Source organism: Ranitomeya imitator, chromosome 1 (assembly GCF_032444005.1).
Source record: "Ranitomeya imitator isolate aRanImi1 chromosome 1, aRanImi1.pri, whole genome shotgun sequence".
NCBI lineage: Eukaryota > Metazoa > Chordata > Amphibia > Anura > Dendrobatidae > Ranitomeya > Ranitomeya imitator.
The window spans coordinates 325,251,202-325,269,922 of NC_091282.1; the positions used below are offsets into that span (position 1 = coordinate 325,251,202).

Genomic DNA, 18,721 nt, shown 5'->3' on the forward strand with positions numbered 1-18,721 from the left:
TAAGGAGTGGACTGATGCACAAATGAAATAAAAAGTGTGGACAAACAAAAAAGATAGCTGTGCAGAAAGGAAGGAACAAGAGGATTTGTGCTTTGAAAAAAGCAGTTGGTTTGCACAGCGGCGTACACACAGCAATGCAGCTATCAGGGAGCCTTCTAGGGCAGCCCAATGAGCTACAGCGCTGAGGGGAAAAAAAAAAAAAAAAAAACTTCCACTGTCCCTGCACACCGAGGGTGGTGTTGGACAGTGCAAATCGCTGCAGCACAAGCGGTTTTGTGGTTAATGGACCCTGCCTAACGCTATCCCTGCTTCTGACAAAGCGGCAGCAACCTCTCCCTAAGCTCAGATCAGCAGCAGTAAGATGGCGGTCGGCGGGAACGCCTCTTTATAGCCCCTGTGACGTCGCAGACAGCAAGCCAATCACTGCAATGCCCTTCTCTAAGATGGTGGGGACCAGGACCTATGTCATCACGCTGCCCACACTCTGCGTTTACCTTCATTGGCTGAGAAATGGCGCTTTTCGCGTCATTGAAACGCGACTTTGGCGCGAAAGTCGCGTACCGCATGGCCGACCCCGCACAGGGGTCGGATCGGGTTTCATGAAACCCCGACTTAGCCAAAAGTCGGCGACTTTTGAAAATGTTCGACCCGTTTCGCTCAACCCTAACCAGCACTGTACCTGACAGCTGCCTGTGTGCCAGTATACTGAAGACACGCCCACATTGCACGCTGAGGAGCATGCAATGTCTGCTGAGTGCAGACAGGAAGGAGTGAGAGAGGAGCAGGACACAGCGGTGTAAGTACAGCTCACACTTCTACTCTACTCTGCTGCTCTCCTGATAACACCCAGCAGGATTCCTGTGCTGTATCTGCAGTTTCTAAGGCACTGAAGATTTATGGCGGCTTGTCAGTAATGTGCACTCATAGACGTGACCCTGGCTGCAGGACCCCACAGATGAGGATATACGGTATGTCTCTTACCTATATATACCATATATGGGAAAGAGTCAACTATCCTCATGTGTGGGGTCCTGCAGCCAAGGTCACGTCTTTCAATGCACATTACTGACCAGTCTTGTCAGTATATATATATCTATATACATAATTGTCTAAGGGGTACTTCCGTCTGTCTGTCTCCTTCTGTCACGGTTATTCATTCGCTGATTGGTCTCAGCAGCTGCCTGTCATGGCTGCCACGACCAATCAGCGACGGCCACAGTCCGATTAGTCCCTCCCCTACTCACCTGCACTCACTGCCCGGCGCCCGCTCCGTAATCCCCTCCACTCACCGCTCACACAGGGTTAATGGCAGCGGTGACGGCCCGCGGTGTAACGCGCTCCGTTACCGCTGCTATTAACCCTGTGTGTCCCCAACTATTTACTATTGATGCTGCGTATGCAGCATCAATAGTAAAAATAGGTCATGTTAAAAATAATTAAAAAAAACAAAAAACCTGCTATACTCACCCCCCGCCGCCTTTCCCGCTTCTCTGGACGCTCCCGGGACCGCTCCATTGCAAGCGGCAGCTTCCGCTCCCAGGGTTGGTGTACGACAAGGACCTGCCGTGACTTCACGGTCATGTGACCGCGACGTCATCATAGGTCTTGCTCACACCAGCCCTGGGACCGGAAGCGTGCGCTTGCAATGGCGCGGTCCCGGGAGCGTCCAGAGAAGCGGGAAAGGCGGCGGAGGGTGAGTATAGCAGGACTTCAATGAGCTATAGGTGAGTATATGTTTATTTGTTTTTTAAGTCTCTATACTACGTGGCTCTGTGCTGGGCAATATACTATGTGGCTGGACAATATACTACGTGGCTCTGCTATATACTACGTGGCTGGGCAATATACTACGTGGCTGGGCAATATACTACGTGGCTGGGCAATATACTACGTGGCTGGGCAATATACTACGTGGCTCTGCTATATACTATGTGGCTCTGCTATATACTACATGGCTGAGCAATATACTACGTGGCTGGGCAATATACTACGTGGCTGGGCAATATACTACGTGGCTGGGCAATATACTATGTGGCTCTGCTATATACTACGGGGCTGGGCAATATACTGCGTGGCTGGGCAATATACTACGTGGCTGGGCAATATACTACGTGGCTGGGCAATATACTACGTGGCTGGACAATATACTACGTGGACATGCATATTCTAGAATACCCGATGCGTTAGAATCGGGCCACCATCTAGTATATATATATATATATATATATATATATAAGACACTGGTCTGATAAGACCCCGACATATATATATGTTCTATCCTGTAGCCTGGGTCAGGATCCTATCAGACCGGTGTCTGCATGATTTCATATCAGTAAATCTAAGGTGGTAAACACGAAAAATAAAAAACGCGAAATATGAAAAATAAAAGGTAAAGCCTTCTATTAAAAAAGTTGAGGATGAATATATATTTACTATATGGAGACCCGATGCTATTGCATCTGGAAGGCGGTAATGTCACGATGGGGGCAGGCTTTGTAGCGTTGAGAATCTCTCCCCCCCATGTGCTCGCCCACCTATCCACTCTCTCTTTCCCCCGTCTGTGCTCTCTTCTTTGACCTGTCTACCCCATGTGCTCTGCGCTCCTCTTGTACAAAGATGGCGGCGGTCAGTGAGTCATTCGGCTGATCCCGGCAGTGGCATGTTTGCAACGGTGTTCCGCTGGTGGTACCGCTCAAGAGGATGAGTATAAAGTGTGTGTGTACTGCCTACGGCGTATACAGTGTGTGTGGGTGTGTTGTGCGTACGACATATACAGTGTGTGTGGTGGACGGTGTTCAGCTGGTGGTACCGCGCAAGAGGCTGGTATCGTAAACAGTTTCCAAATTGAGACACTCATCACTTGGGTGTCCCAATATGGAGGTCGGTGAACTTCCGCCTCTTAGAATTCTGGGATCTGGACACATCTGGACGGAACAGTATGTGAAGACATTACAAGGTAAGTATATATTAAGATGAAAAATAGCCAGACAGAAGAAAATAGAAACAGCAAGTAGGTGCATATAGAAAATCACATGGGTGCGGGTCCATTTACATAAACTCAGTCTAGACCACAAGATCCCCAAGGGGGAGAAGAGGAAAAAGGAACAGAAGAGCCAGGGGGTGTACTTTTTTCTTTAGATGGGTAATATTCTACCTCCCCCTCTTTTTTCTGATTCCCTCATTTCCATTTCCCTCTTTGGGGTCTTGTCCAGACAAGAGTATTTCTTTAGGGTTACCTGGACACATTCAGGGAGCTATACCCATATGATGGCCTCTATACACACCCACTGGCTGTTTCTTCTATTTATGTCTTTGTCATATATTTCAGGGCTGTGCAAGTATCAGCCCCAGAGAGGGACAGACAGTGACCAGAATCCAAGGAGTGGGAGCTATAGCGGGTTCCATTATACAGCGTGGAAGCTAATGCGGGGGTCATTATACAGTGTGGAAGCTAATGGAGGGGTCATTATACAGCATGGACACTAATGCAGGGGTCATTATACAGTGTGGAAGCTAATGGAGAGGTCATTATAAAGTGTGGTAGATAATGTGGGAGCCGTTACACAGCGTGGGACCTAAGTCAGGAGTCATTATACAGTGTGGGAGCTAACGCAGGGGTCACTATACAGTTTGAAGGTTGCTGTCGGGCCATCATACATTGTAGGGGCCTATATACAGTGTGGGGACTACTGTGGGGGCCTGTAAAGAGTTTGGGGCTACTGTGAGAGCACAAAGGAGACATTGTACTATGTAAGGGCACAGTGGTGGCATTACTATGTGATGCAGTATGAGGAGCATTGCATTTGTACCACACTGCAGGAGCAGTAATAGGGACTCATACGACAGCCGGGGGTCAGTATTGGGGTATCAGGTGCAGTAATAGGGACACATACAGCAGCAGCGGCTCAGTATTGGGGTATCAGGGGCAGTAATAGGGACACATACAGCAGCAGCGGCTCAGTATTGGGGTATCAGGTGTAGTAATAAGGACACATACGGCAGCAGCGGCTCAGTATTGGGGTATCAGGTGCAGTAATAGGGACTAGGGTTGAGCGAAACGGGTCGTTCATTTTCAAAAGTCGCCGACTTTTGGCAAAGTCGGGTTTCATGAAACCCGATCCGACTCCTGTGCGGGGTCAGCCATGCGGTACGCGACTTTCGCGCCAAAGTCGCGTTTCAATGACGCGAAAAGTGCCATTTCTCAGCCAATGAAGGTAAACGCAGAGTGTGGGCAGCGTGATGACATAGGTCCTGGTCCCCACCATCTTAGAGAAGGGCATTGCAGTGATTGGCTTGCTGTCTGCGGCGTCACAGGGGCTATAAAGGGGCGTTCCCGCCGACCGCCATGTTACTGCTGCTGATCTGAGCTTAGGGAGAGGTTGCTGCCGCTTCGTCAGAAGCAGGGATAGCGTTAGGCAGGGTCCATTAACCACCAAACCGCTTGTGCTGTAGCGATTTCCACTGCCCAACACCACCTTCGGTGTGCAGGGACAGTGGAAGCTACATTTTTTTTTTTTTCCCCTCAGCGCTGTAGCTCATTGGGCTGCCCTAGAAGGCTCCCTGATAGCTGCATTGCTGTGTGTACGCCGCTGTGCAAACCAACTGCTTTTTTCAAAGCACAAATCCTCTTGTTCCTTCCTTTCTGCACAGCTATCTTTTTTGTTTGTCCACACTTTTTATTTAATTTGTGCATCAGTCCACTCCTTATTGCTGCCTGCCATACCTGGCTGAGATTACTGCAGGGAGATAGTAATTGTTGGACACTCCCTGTTTTTTTTTTTTTTTGTGGGAGATTAAGATTGACATTTCTGCTAGAGTGCCATCCCTGTGTGTGCCATCTCTCACTCAGTGGGCCATAGAAAGCCTATTTATTTTTTTGCTTGATTTGGGTTATAAAATCTACCTGAAAAAATCACTACATCAATCAGTGGGAGAAAAATATTGGCCTCAGGGCTTGTGTGCCACTCTTGACTCCTGTGTGTGCCATCTCTCAGTCAGTGGGCCATAGAAAGCCTATTTATTTTTTTGCTTGATTTGGGTTCTAAAATCTACCTGAAAAAATCACTACATCAATCAGTGGGAGAAAAATATTGGCCTCAGGGCTTGTGTGCCACTCCTGACTCCTGTGTGCATCATCACTCACTCAGTGGGCCATAGAAAGCCTATTTTTTTTTTTTTTGCTTTATTTGGGTTCTAAATTCTACCTGAAAAAATCAATAAATCAATCAGTGGGAGATTAATATTGGCCTGTGGGCTTGTGTGCCAGTCCTAAGCGTGCCATCTCTCTCTCTCAGATAGTGGGCCATAGAAAGCCTATTTATTATTTTTTTTATTGGGTTTATAAATTTTCCCTGGAACAAAAAAAAAAAAGTGGGAGATTAATATTGGCCTCTGGGCTTGTGTGCCAGTCCTGAGCGTGCCATCTCTCTCACAAATAGTGGGCCATAGAAAGCCTATTTATTTATTTTTTTTTGGTTTTATAAATTCTCCCTGAAAAAAAAAGGGAGATTAATATTGGCCTTTGGGCTTGTGTGCCAGTCCTAAGCGTGCCATCTCTCTCTCTCAGATAGTGGGCCATAGAAAGCCTATTTATTTATTTTTTTTATTGGGTTTATAAATTTTCCCTGAAAAAAAATAAAAAGTGGGAGATTAATATTGGCCTCTGGGCTTGTGTGCCAGTCCTGAGCGTGCCATCTCTCTCACAAATAGTGGGCCATAGAAAGCCTATTTATTTTTTTGGTTGATTTGGGTTCTAAATTCTACCTGAAAAAATCAATAAATCAATCAGTGGGAGATAAATATTGGCCTCTGGGCTTGTGTGCCACTCCTGACTCCTGTGTGCGTCATCTCTCACTCAGTGGGCCATAGAAAGCCTATTTTTTGTTTTATTTGTTTTATAAATTCTCCCTGAAAAAACCATTTTTATTTTATTTGGTTTCTAAATTCTTCCTGAAAAAATCATTTTTTTTTTAATTATTTTTTTTTCTAAAGTCTCCCTGGAAAAAAAAAAAAAAATCAAATCAGTGGGAGAGTAATATTGCCCTTTCTGCTTGTGTGCCAGTCTTGACTCCTGGGTGTGCCATCTCTCTCTCTCTCTCCAATTGTGGGCCATAGAAAGCCTATTATTTTTTTAGCTTGATTTGGGTTCCAAAATCTACCTGAAAAAATCACTACATCAATCATTGGGAGAACAATATTGGCCTCTGGGCTTGTGTGCCACTCCTGACTCCTGTGTGCGTCATCTCTCACTCCGTGGGCCATAGAAAGCCTATTTTTCCTTTAATTTGTTTTCTAAATTCTCCCTGAAAAAATCATTTTATTTTATTTGGTTTCTAAATTCTTCCTGAAAAAATCATTTTATTCTATTATTTTTTTTTCCTAAAGTCTCCCTGAAAAAAAAAAAAAATCAAATCAGTGGGAGATTAATATTGCCCTTTCTGCTTGTGTGCCAGTCTTGACTCCTGGGTGTGCCATCTCTCTCTCTCTCTCCAATTGTGGGCTATAGAAAGCCTATTATTTTTTTAGCTTGATTTGGGTTCCAAAATCTACCTGAAAAAATCACTACATCAATCAGTGGGAGATAAATATTGGCCTCTGGGCTTGTGTGCCACTCCTGACTCCTGTGTGCGTCATCTCTCACTCAGTGGGCCATAGAAAGCCTTTTTTTGTTTTATTTGTTTTCTAAATTCTCCCTGAAAAAAATCATTTTATTTTATTTGGTTTCTAAATTCTTCCTGAAAAAATCATATTATTCTATTATTTTTTTTTCCTAAAGTCTCCCTGAAAAAAAAAATAATATCAAATCAGTGGGAGATTAATATTGCCCTTTCTGCTTGTGTGCCAGTCTTGACTCCTGGGTGTGCCATCTCTCTCTCTCTCCAATTGTGGGCCATAGAAAGCCTATTATTTTTTTAGCTTGATTTGGGTTCCAAAATCTACCTGAAAAAATCACTACATCAATCATTGGGAGAACAATATTGGCCTCTGGGCTTGTGTGCCACTCCTGACTTCTGTGTGCGTCATCTCTCACTCCGTGGGCCATTGAAAGCCTATTTTTTCTTATATTTGTTTTCTAAATTCTCCCTCAAAAAATCATTTTATTTTATTTGGTTTCTAAATTCTTCCTGAAAAAATCATTTTATTCTATTATTTTTTTTTCCTAAAGTCTCCCTGAAAAAAAAAAAAATCAAATCAGTGGGAGATTAATATTGCCCTTTCTGCTTGTGTGCCAGTCTTGACTCCTGGGTGTGCCATCTCTCTCTCTCTCTCCAATTGTGGGCCATAGAAAGCCTATTATTTTTTTAGCTTGATTTGGGTTCCAAAATCTACCTGAAAAAATCACTACATCAATCAGTGGGAGATAAATATTGGCCTCTGGGCTTGTGTGCCACTCCTGACTCCTGTGTGCGTCATCTCTCACTCAGTGGGCCATAGAAAGCCTTTTTTTGTTTTATTTGTTTTCTAAATTCTCCCTGAAAAAATCATTTTATTTTATTTGGTTTCTAAATTCTTCCTGAAAAAATCATTTTATTCTATTATTTTTTTTCCTAAAGTCTCCCTGAAAAAAAAAAAAAATCAAATCAGTGGGAGATTAATATTGCCCTTTCTGCTTGTGTGCCAGTCTTGACTCCTGGGTGTGCCATCTCTCTCTCTCTCTCCAATTGTGGGCCATAGAAAGCCTATTATTTTTTTAGCTTGATTTGGGTTCCAAAATCTACCTGAAAAAATCACTACATCAATCAGTGGGAGATAAATATTGGCCTCTGGGCTTGTGTGCCACTCCTGACTCCTGTGTGCGTCATCTCTCACTCAGTGGGCCATAGAAAGCCTTTTTTTGTTTTATTTGTTTTCTAAATTCTCCCTGAAAAAAATCATTTTATTTTATTCGGTTTCTAAATTCTTCCTGAAAAAAATCATTTTATTCTATAATTTTTTTTTCCTAACGTCTCCCTGAAAAAAAAAAAAAAAATCAAATCAGTGGTAGATTAATATTTACATTTGTGCTTCAGTGACAGTCCTGCGTGTGTGGCATCTCTCTCATTTGTTGCCACCAACAACAGAGTGTGTAACATTGTGCCTGACTTTTGTTGTGGTCTCACTCACCTGTAAAGGGGTAGCTAAATCATACTGAAGTTATAGCTCACCGTGTAAGTTGTGTGACAGCAACAAATACCGTTAGTTTGGTTACGTTTTTAAAACAATGAGGAAGTCTGGTGGAAGAGGTCGTGGCCGGGGGCGTTCATTGTCAGCTGGTAATGAGGGTAGTGGTAGTGGTGGAGCATCAGCTGGTCGTGGGAAAAAAAATATTGCACCTAAGTCTGGAGCTTTGGAGCCAGGTTCGTCGTCTGGCTACACAAGGCCTCAAACGCTCCCTTTTCTGGGAGTAGGAAAACCGCTTTTAAAGCCGGAGCAGCAAGAGCAAGTTTTGGCTTATCTTGCTGACTCAGCCTCTAGCTCTTTTGCCTCCTCTCGTGAAACTGGTAAATGTCAAAGCAGCGCGTCGTTAGTGGATGTTCACGGTCAGGGACAAGTCGCTTCCTTGTCCTCTTCAGCAAAAACAACAACAGAGAAGAATGCAGCAGGCGACACAACGGGTTACTCCATGGAGCTCTTTACACATACCGTCCCTGGCTTAGAAAGTGAAGCAGTTAACAGTCCATGCCCATTACAAGTTGAATCTGACATGGAGTGCACTGATGCACAGCCACAGCCAGACTACTATGCTGGTCCTTTGACTCAGACCACAACATTGCCCTCGCAGGGTAATGATCAAGAATCAGACCCTGATGAGACTATGTTGCCCCATCACGAACGCTATACCACCGACCGACACGGTGACACAGACGAAGTTGCACACGAGCTACAAGAAGAGGTAATAGATTACCCAGTTCTTGACCCCGATTGGCAGCCATTGGGGGAACAGGGTGCAGGCGGCAGCAGTTCTGAAGCGGAGGAGGAGGGGCCGCAGCAGGCATCAACATCGCAACAGGTTCCATTTGCCGGGCCCGTATCTTGCCCAAAACGCGTGGCAAAGCCAAAACCTGTTGGAGGACAGCGTGGCCATCCGGTTAAAGCTCACTCTGCAATGCCTGAAAAGGTATCCGATGCTAGAAAGAGTGCAGTCTGGCATTTTTTTAAACAACATCCAATTGATCAGCGCAAAGTCATCTGTCAAAAATGTTCAACTACCTTAAGCAGAGGACAGAATCTGAAAAGTCTCAATACAAGTTGCATGCATAGACATTTAACCACCATGCATTTGCAAGCCTGGACTAACTACCAAACGTCCCTTAAGGTTGTAGCACCCTCGGCCAATGAAGCTAGTCAGCAACGCAACATCCCTTCCGGCAGTGTAGGGCCACCATTTTCCGCACCACCTGCAGTATCTGTGCAGGTTTCTTTGCCAGGCCAAAGCAGTCAGGGTCAGGGAATCACCAGTTTCGTAGTAGAAAACACTGCACTGGTGGCAACAATACCATCTCCCACCGTCTCTCAGTCTGCCATGTCCACCGGCACCCCCGCTAGTTCCACGATCTCCAGCTCTCCAGTCCAGCTCACCCTACATGAGACTATGGTTAGAAAAAGGAAGTACTTAGCCTCGCATCCGCGTACACAGGGTTTGAACGCCCACATAGCTAGACTAATCTCGTTAGAGATGATGCCCTACCGGTTAGTTGAAAGCGAAGCTTTCAAAGCCCTGATGGACTACGCTGTACCACGCTACGAGCTACCCAGTCAACACTTTTTTTCCAGAAAAGCCATCCCAGCCCTCCACGAGCATGTTAAAGAGCGCATCGTCCATGCACTCAGGCAATCTGTGAGCACAAAGGTGCACCTGACAACAGATGCATGGACCAGTAGGCATGGCCAGGGACGTTACGTGTCCATCACGGCACACTGGGTGAATGTTGTGGATGCAGGGTCCACAGGGGACAGCAAGTTTGGGACAGTTCTGCCTAGCCCACGGTCTAGGAAACAGTTGGCTGTAGCCGTTCGCACCCCCTCCTCCTCCTCTTCGTCCTCCTGCAGAAGCGAGAGCTCGTCCACAGACCGCAGTCGCACAACCACTCCATCCGCAGCTGCCACTGTTGCACACCAGGTCTCCCATTATGGGGCAGCTACTGGCAAACGTCAGCAGGCTGTATTGGCTATGAAGTGTTTGGGCGACAACAGACACACCGCGGAAGTTCTGTCCGAGTTCTTGCAGAAAGAAACGCAGTCGTGGCTGGGCACTGTAGATCTTGAGGCAGGCAAGGTAGTGAGTGATAACGGAAGGAATTTCATGGCTGCCATCTCCCTTTCCCAACTGAAACACATTCCTTGCCTGGCTCACACCTTAAACCTGGTGGTGCAGTGCTTCCTGAAAAGTTATCCGGGGTTATCCGACCTGCTCCTCAAAGTGCGTGGACTTTGCTCACATATCAGCTGTTCGCCCGTACACTCCAGCCGTATGCAGACCTATCAGCGTTCTTTGAACCTTCCCCAGCATCGCCTAATCATAGACGTTGCAACAAGGTGGAACTCAACACTGCACATGCTTCAGAGACTGTGCGAACAGAGGCGGGCTGTTATGTTTTTGTGGGAGGATACACATACACGGGCAGGCAGTAGGATGGCAGACATGGAGTTGTCAGGTGTGCAGTGGTCGAAGATTCAAGACATGTGTCAAGTCCTTCAGTGTTTTGAGGAATGCACACGGCTGGTTAGTGCAGACAACGCCATAATAAGCATGAGCATCCCCCTAATGCATCTGCTGATGCAAAGTTTGACGCACATAAAGGATCAGGCGTCTGCAGCTGAGGAAGAGGAAAGCCTTGATGACAGTCAGCCATTGTCTTGCCAGGGCAGTGTACAGGACGAGTTAGCGGGCGAAGAGGAGGAGGAGGACGAGGAGGATGATGGGGATGATTATATTTTTAATGAGGAAGCTTTTCCGGGGCCACTGGAAATTGGTGGCGCGGCAAGGCCGGGTTCTGGTTTTTGGAGGGACACAAGTGACGTGGATTTGCCTGAAACTGCCCCTCAACCAAGCACAACCGCAGATTTGAGAACTGGAACTTTGGCCCACATGGCGGATTATGCCTTACGTATCCTCAAAAGGGACACACGCATAACTAAAATGATGAACGATGACGATTACTGGTTGGCCTGCCTCCTTGATCCTCGCTATAAAGGCAAATTGCAAAATATAATGCCACATGAGAACTTGGAACTAATATTAGCAACCAAACAATCAACTCTTGTTGACCGTTTGCTTCTGGCATTCCCTGCACACAGCGCCCGTGATCGTTCTCACACGAGCTGCAGGGGCCAGCAGACCAGAGGAGTTAGAGGGGCAGAAATCAGAAGTGGCGTTGGCCAGAGGGGTTTTCTGACCAGGTTGTGGAGTGATTTTGCTATGACCGCAGACAGGACAGGTACTGCAGCATCAATTCAAAGTGACAGGAGACAACATTTGTCCAGTAAGGTTACAAACTATTTTTCATCCCTTATCGATGTTCTCCCTCAACCGTCATTCCCATTTGATTACTGGGCATCAAAATTAGACACCTGGCCAGAATTGGCAGAATATGCATTGCAGGAGCTTGCTTGCCCGGCAGCTAGTGTCCTATCAGAAAGAGTATTCAGTGCTGCAGGTTCAATACTAACAGAAAAAAGGACTCGTCTGGCTACCCAAAATGTAGATGATCTAACCTTCATTAAAATGAACCACAACTGGATTTCGAAATCTTTTGCCCCACCTTGCCCGGCTGACACCTAGCTTTCCTATGAAAAGGTCTTGCCTGTGGACTATTCTGAATGCCTTTTCCAATCTCGTAATTTTCTGCACCTGATTGTCCAGCATACGACATGTTTACACCTCACTAAATGGCCAAACTCCCCACACGGGGCCGTGGTATCGACACTTGGCGACAGCACCCGTGAGAGTGCAGTTTGTCTGAAGAGGTGGGTGAGCCCGCTTTTGGTCGACGGCACTGCCACTGGGTCCCTCCTAGTACAATAAAGTGTCTCTGGCGGTGGTGGTGCGCACCCAACGTCAGACACACCGTTGTAATATGAGGGGCCCTGGGCCTGTACCGCCGGCCACAAGACAGTTCCCCCCCCCCAGCTCAAACAGTGCTCTACCACTTGCAAAATTATCTCACAGCTCCACCAATGTTTAGTGTATGCGCTGACATCCTTCAATGCCTGCCACTGACAATACCATTGTATTGACATTTTTGTTATGTTAGGCCTTCGAAGCCTGTCTGCGGTCACTCTTTCCACTATGCCTCCACTGACCACACCACTGCTGCCCGTGTACCCCTGGAACCAATTTAAAATTGCCTACAGCCATGTGTTATTATTTTAGGCCTTCGATGCCTGTCTGCGGTCACTCCTTACAATATGCCTCCACTGACCACACCACTGCTGCCCGTGTACCCCTGGAACCAATTTAAAATTGCCTACAGCCAGCCCAATTTTTTTATTTTAGGCCTTCGATGCCTGTCTGCGGTCACTACTTCCACTAGGCCTCCACTGACCACACCACTGCTGCCCGTGTACCCCTGGAACCAATTTAAAATTGCCTACAGCCATGTGTTATTATTTTAGGCCTTTGATGCCTATCTGCGGTCACTCCTTACAATATGCCTCCACTGACCACACCACTGCTGGCCGTGTACCCCTGGAACCAATTTAAAATTGCCTACAGCCATGTGTTATTACTTTAGGCCTTCGATGTCTGTCTGCGGTCACTCCTTCCACTATGCCTCCACTGACCACACCACTGCTGCCCGTGTACCCCTGGAACCAATTTAAAATTGCCTACAGCCAGCCCAATTTTTTTATTTTAGGCCTTCGATGCCTGTCTGCGGTCACTACTTCCACTAGGCCTCCACTGACCACACCACTGCTGCCCGTGTACCCCTGGAACCAATTTAAAATTGCCTACAGCCATGTGTTATTATTTTAGGCCTTCGATGCCTGTCTGCGGTCACTCCTTACAATATGCCTCCACTGACCACACCACTGCTGGCCGTGTACCCCTGGAACCAATTTAAAATTGCCTACAGCCATGTGTTATTACTTTAGGCCTTCGATGCCTGTCTGCGGTCACTCCTTCCACTATGCCTCCACTGACCACACCACTGCTGCCCGTGTACCCCTGGAACCAATTTAAAATTGCCTACAGCCAGCCCAATTTTTTTATTTTAGGCCTTCGATGCCTGTCTGCGGTCCGTTCTTTCTACTACTACTACACTGACCAGGCCACTGCTGCCCGTGTACCCCTGGAACCAATTTAAAATTGCCTACAGCCAGCCCAATTTTTTTATTTTAGGCCTTCGATGCCTGTCTGCGGTCACTACTTCCACTAGGCCTCCACTGACCACACCACTGCTGCCCGTGTACCCCTGGAACCAATTTAAAATTGCCTACAGCCAGCCCAATTTTTTTATTTTAGGCCTTCGATGCCTGTCTGCGGTCACTCCTTACAATATGCCTCCACTGACCACACCACTGCTGCCCGTGTACCCCTGGAACCAATTTAAAATTGCCTACAGCCAGCCCAATTTTTTTATTTTAGGCCTTCGATGCCTGTCTGCGGTCCGTTCTTTCTACTACACTGACCAGGCCACTGCTGCCCGTGTACCCCTGGAACCAATTTAAAATTGCCTACAGCCAGCCCAATTTTTTTATTTTAGGTCTTCGATGCCTGTCTGCGGTCCGTTCTTTCTACTACTACTACACTGACCAGGCCACTGCTGCCCGTGTACCCCTGGAACCAATTTAAAATTGCCTACAGCCATGTGTTATTATTTTAGGCCTTCGATGCCTGTCTGCGGTCACTCCTTCCACTAGGCCTCCACTGACCACACCACTGCTGCCCGTGTACCCCTAGAACCTATTTATAATTGCATAGAGCATCCTTTTTTTAATAGTAGGCATACAAAGTCTGTCTGCGGTTCACTATTGAACTTGTCCTCCACTGCCCAGAGCACTGCAGCTTGTGTACCCCTGTAACTTTTTTCTGCTGCAGTGAGCCACATTTTTGGTTTGAGTCCTACTACCTGTGTCTGTCTGCGCCACTCAATTCAGCTGTGTTCCTTTGAAAAAAGCTGAGCGTCAATAGTCTTGTTTTCAGCCTCTAGGAATTTTAAAACTGCATTGGGTGTACAACTTTGGTAGGGCCTACTAACGGTGTCTGCCTCCCCAAGGTGTTCCCCAGGTTTCCTCTCCATTGCTTCAATCTTCATGCTCTCGTTTAGTAGTTGTTGGAAACTACGCTGCATTAGGCCTACAAATTGGGTAGGGGGTGTAGAGAGATGGTGTGTTCCACTCCAAGGTGTTCCCCAGGTTTCGTCCACATTGCTTCGGTCTTCCGACTCTCGTTTAGTAGTTGTAGAAAACTACACTGCATTAGGCCTACAAATTGGGTATGGGGTGTAGAGAGATGGTGTGTTCCACTCCAAGGTGTTCTCCAGGTTGCCTTTCCTGAGCTTCGATCTTCTGGCTCTCGTTTAGTAGTTGTTGGAAACTACACTGCATTAGGCCTACAAATTGGGTATGGGGTGTAGAGAGATCGTGTGTTCCACTCCAAGGTGTTCTCCAGGTTGCCTTTCCTGAGCTTCGATCTTCTGGCTCTCGTTTAGTAGTTGTTGGAAACTACGCTGCATTAGGCCTACAAATCGGGTATGGGGTGTAGAGAGATGGTGTGTTCCACTCCAAGGTGTTCCCCAGGTTTCGTCCACATTGCTTCGGTCTTCTGGCTCTCGTTTAGTAGTTGTTGGAAACTACACTGCATTAGGCCTACAAATTGGGTAGGGGGTGTAGAGAGATGGTGTGTTCCACTCCAAGGTGTTCCCCAGGTTTCGTCCACATTGCTTCGGTCTTCCGACTCTCGTTTAGTAGTTGTAGAAAACTACACTGCATTAGGCCTACAAATTGGGTATGGGGTGTAGAGAGATGGTGTGTTCCACTCCAAGGTGTTCTCCAGGTTGCCTTTCCTGAGCTTCGATCTTCTGGCTCTCGTTTAGTAGTTGTTGGAAACTACACTGCATTAGGCCTACAAATTGGGTATGGGGTGTAGAGAGATCGTGTGTTCCACTCCAAGGTGTTCTCCAGGTTGCCTTTCCTGAGCTTCGATCTTCTGGCTCTCGTTTAGTAGTTGTTGGAAACTACGCTGCATTAGGCCTACAAATCGGGTATGGGGTGTAGAGAGATGGTGTGTTCCACTCCAAGGTGTTCCCCAGGTTTCCTCTCCATTGCTTCAATCTTCATGCTCTCGTTTAGTAGTTGTTGGAAACTACGCTGCATTAGGCCTACAAATTGGGTATGGGGTGTAGAGAGATGGTGTGTTCCACTCCAAGGTGTTCTTCAGGTTGCCTTTCCTGAGCTTCGATCTTCTGGCTCTCGTTTAGTAGTTGTTGGAAACTACGCTGCAATAGGCCTACAAATTGGGTATGGGGTGTAGAGAGATGGTGTGTTCCACTCCAAGGTGTTCTCCAGGTTGCCTTTCCTGAGCTTCGATCTTCTGGCTCTCGTTTAGTAGTTGTTGGAAACTACACTGCATTAGGCCTACAAATTGGGTATGGGGTGTAGAGAGATGGTGTGTTCCACTCCAAGGTGTTCTCCAGGTTGCCTTTCCTGAGCTTCGATCTTCTGGCTCTCGTTTAGTAGTTGTTGGAAACTACGCTGCATTAGGCCTACAATTTAGGTATGGGGTGTAGAGAGATGGTGTGTTCCACTCCAAGGTGTTCCCCAGGTTTCCTCTCCATTGCTTCAATCTTCATGCTCTCGTTTAGTAGTTGTTGGAAACTACGCTGCATTAGGCCTGCAAATTGGGTATGGGGTGTAGAGAGATGGTGTGTTCCACTCCAAGGTGTTCCCCAGGTTTCCTCTCCATTGCTTCGATCTTCATGCTCTCGTTTAGTAGTTGTTGGAAACTACACTGCATTAGGCCTACAAATTGGGTATGGGGTGTAGAGAGATGGTGTGTTCCACTCCAAGGTGTTCCCCAGGTTTCGTCCACATTGCTTCGGTCTTCCGACTCTCGTTTAGTAGTTGTAGAAAACTACACTGCATTAGGCCTACAAATTGGGTATGGGGTGTAGAGAGATGGTGTGTTCCACTCCAAGGTGTTCTCCAGGTTGCCTTTCCTGAGCTTCGATCTTCTGGCTCTCGTTTAGTAGTTGTTGGAAACTACATTGCATTAGGCCTACAAATTGGGTATGGGGTGTAGAGAGATGGTGTGTTCCACTCCAAGGTGTTCTCCATGTTGCCTTTCCTGAGCTTCGATCTTCTGGCTCTCGTTTAGTAGTTGTTGGAAACTACACTGCATTAGGCCTACAAATTGGGTATGGGGTGTAGAGAGATGGTGTGTTCCACTCCAAGGTGTTCTCCATGTTGCCTGTCCTGAGCTTCGATCTTCTGGCTCTCGTTTAGTAGTTGTTGGAAACTACACTGCATTAGGCCTACAAATTGGGTATGGGGTGTAGAGAGATCGTGTGTTCCACTCCAAGGTGTTCTCCAGGTTGCCTTTCCTGAGCTTCGATCTTCTGGCTCTCGTTTAGTAGTTGTTGGAAACTACACTGCATTAGGCCTACAAATTGGGTATGGGGTGTAGAGAGATGGTGTGTTCCACTCCAAGGTGTTCTCCAGGTTGCCTTTCCTGAGCTTCGATCTTCTGGCTCTCATTTAGTAGTTGTTGGAAACTACACTGCATTAGGCCTACAAATTGGGTATGGGGTGTAGAGAGATGGTGTGTTCCACTCCAAGGTGTTCTCCATGTTGCCTTTCCTGAGCTTCGATCTTCTGGCTCTCGTTTAGTAGTTGTTGGAAACTACACTGCATTAGGCCTACAAATTGGGTATGGGGTGTAGAGAGATGGTGTGTTCCACTCCAAGGTGTTCTCCATGTTGCCTTTCCTGAGCTTCGATCTTCTGGCTCTCGTTTAGTAGTTGTTGGAAACTACGCTGCATTAGGCCTACAAATTGGGTATGGGGTGTAGAGAGATGGTGTGTTCCACTCCAAGGTGTTCTCCAGGTTGCCTTTCCTGAGCTTCGATCTTCTGGCTCTCGTTTAGTAGTTGTTGGAAACTACACTGCATTAGGCCTACAAATTGGGTATGGGGTGTAGAGAGATGGTGTGTTCCACTCCAAGGTGTTCTCCAGGTTTCCTCTCCATTGCTTCGATCTTCATGCTCTCGTTTAGTAGTTGTTGGAAACTACGCTGCATTAGGCCTACAAATTGCGTATGGGGTGTAGAGAGATGGTGTGTTACACTCCAAGGTGTTCTCCAGGTTGCCTTTCCTGAGCTTCTATCTTCAGGCTCTCATTAAATTGTAGTTTCTATGGAACAACTGCATTTGGCGTACTAGTTGGTTTGGGGCCTACTATCGGTGTCTGCCACTCCTTGCTGTTCTCCTCCACTGAACAAAGCTGTGCCGCCTGTTTACTACGGTTGCCAATTTTGAACTGCATTTCGACTACTTACTGATTTGGGCCTACTCTCTGTGTCAGCCTCTCATTCCAGTTGTCCTCCACTGCAATGCCCCCTGGTTAGTCCTGTGTTACCAATTTTGAACTGCATTTAGCCAACTTTATTCTTTGGGCCTATATCTGTGTTTCCTCCTCATCCTGCCCATTGCCCAGCCAGTGATAGATGAGTCTGCTGGTACATTGACCCATACCGCAAAATTCCCCGTGCACGCTACACAGCAAGATTGTGACCCTGCTGAAAGTCAGGTTCCTCTTCCCGCATACCATACCACCTTACACGGGGACAAAGAGGAAGGTGCAGATGAAAGTGCAGGTTCCTTCATCAGGTGGGGGGAGGAATACTAGTTGGCGACGTCACTGGCACAGGGCCTCTCATAGTACGCAAAAGTGTTGCTGCCGGTGGGAGGCGCCCCCGCCGTGCAAACACACCGCTGTACTTTGAGGGGCCCTGTGCCAGTGCCAATGCCAACGAGTGGGCCCCCCCTGCTTGCTCAGGATCACAGCACTTGCAAAGTTTAAATACTTACCTCTCCCTGCTCCACTGCCGTGACGTGGTCCAGATTTACTGGGCCCACTAATTACTTGAATCAGCCCTACCCCCCACAACTTTAGCCAAATGACCCCCAATTTCAAATGCCTTCCAATTATTATAAGGTAAATTACGATTGACAAGCTTCTTTAACAAGAATGAATGTTTTTGCCATTAAAATGGGCAGTGTAGGTGTTTTCCTGGCCTCCACTCACTGCCGACTATGCTCCCCCATTGACTTGCATTGAGTTTCGTGTTTCGGGCGATACCCGACTTTTCGCGATAATCGGCCGATTCCACTCGACTCGACTTCTAAGATAGTCGGGTTTCGCGAAACACGGCTCGACTCTAAAAAGGTCAAGGTCGCTCAACCCTAATAGGGACACATACGGCAGCAGAGGCTCAGTATTGGGGTATCAGGTGCAGTAATAGGGACACATACAGCAGCAGTGGCTCAGTATTGGGGTATCAGGTGTAGTAATAAGGACACATACGGCAGCAGCGGCTCAGTATTGGGGTATCAGGTGGAGTAATAGGGACACATACGGCAGCAGCGGCTCAGTATTGGGGTGTCAGGGGCAGTAATAGGGACACATACGGCAGCAGAGGCTCAGTATTGGGGTATCAGGTGCAGTAATAGGGACACATACGGCAGCAGCGGCTCAGTATTGGGGTATCAGGGGCAGTAATAGGGACACATATGGTGGCAGCA

At 47.1% G+C, this 18,721-nt stretch overlaps 1 long non-coding RNA gene across 1 annotated transcript in view; it reads left to right on the top strand.

Moving 5' to 3' along the window:
• The first annotated feature begins 772 nt into the window (after positions 1-772).
• The window catches only part of LOC138657752 (uncharacterized), a 143,958-nt gene continuing 126,009 nt past the window's right edge, over positions 773-18,721 (top strand). Inside the window, exon 1 of the long non-coding RNA XR_011317168.1 lies at positions 773-796. This is a non-coding gene — a long non-coding RNA (uncharacterized lncRNA). The remainder of the gene's footprint in view (positions 797-18,721) is intronic.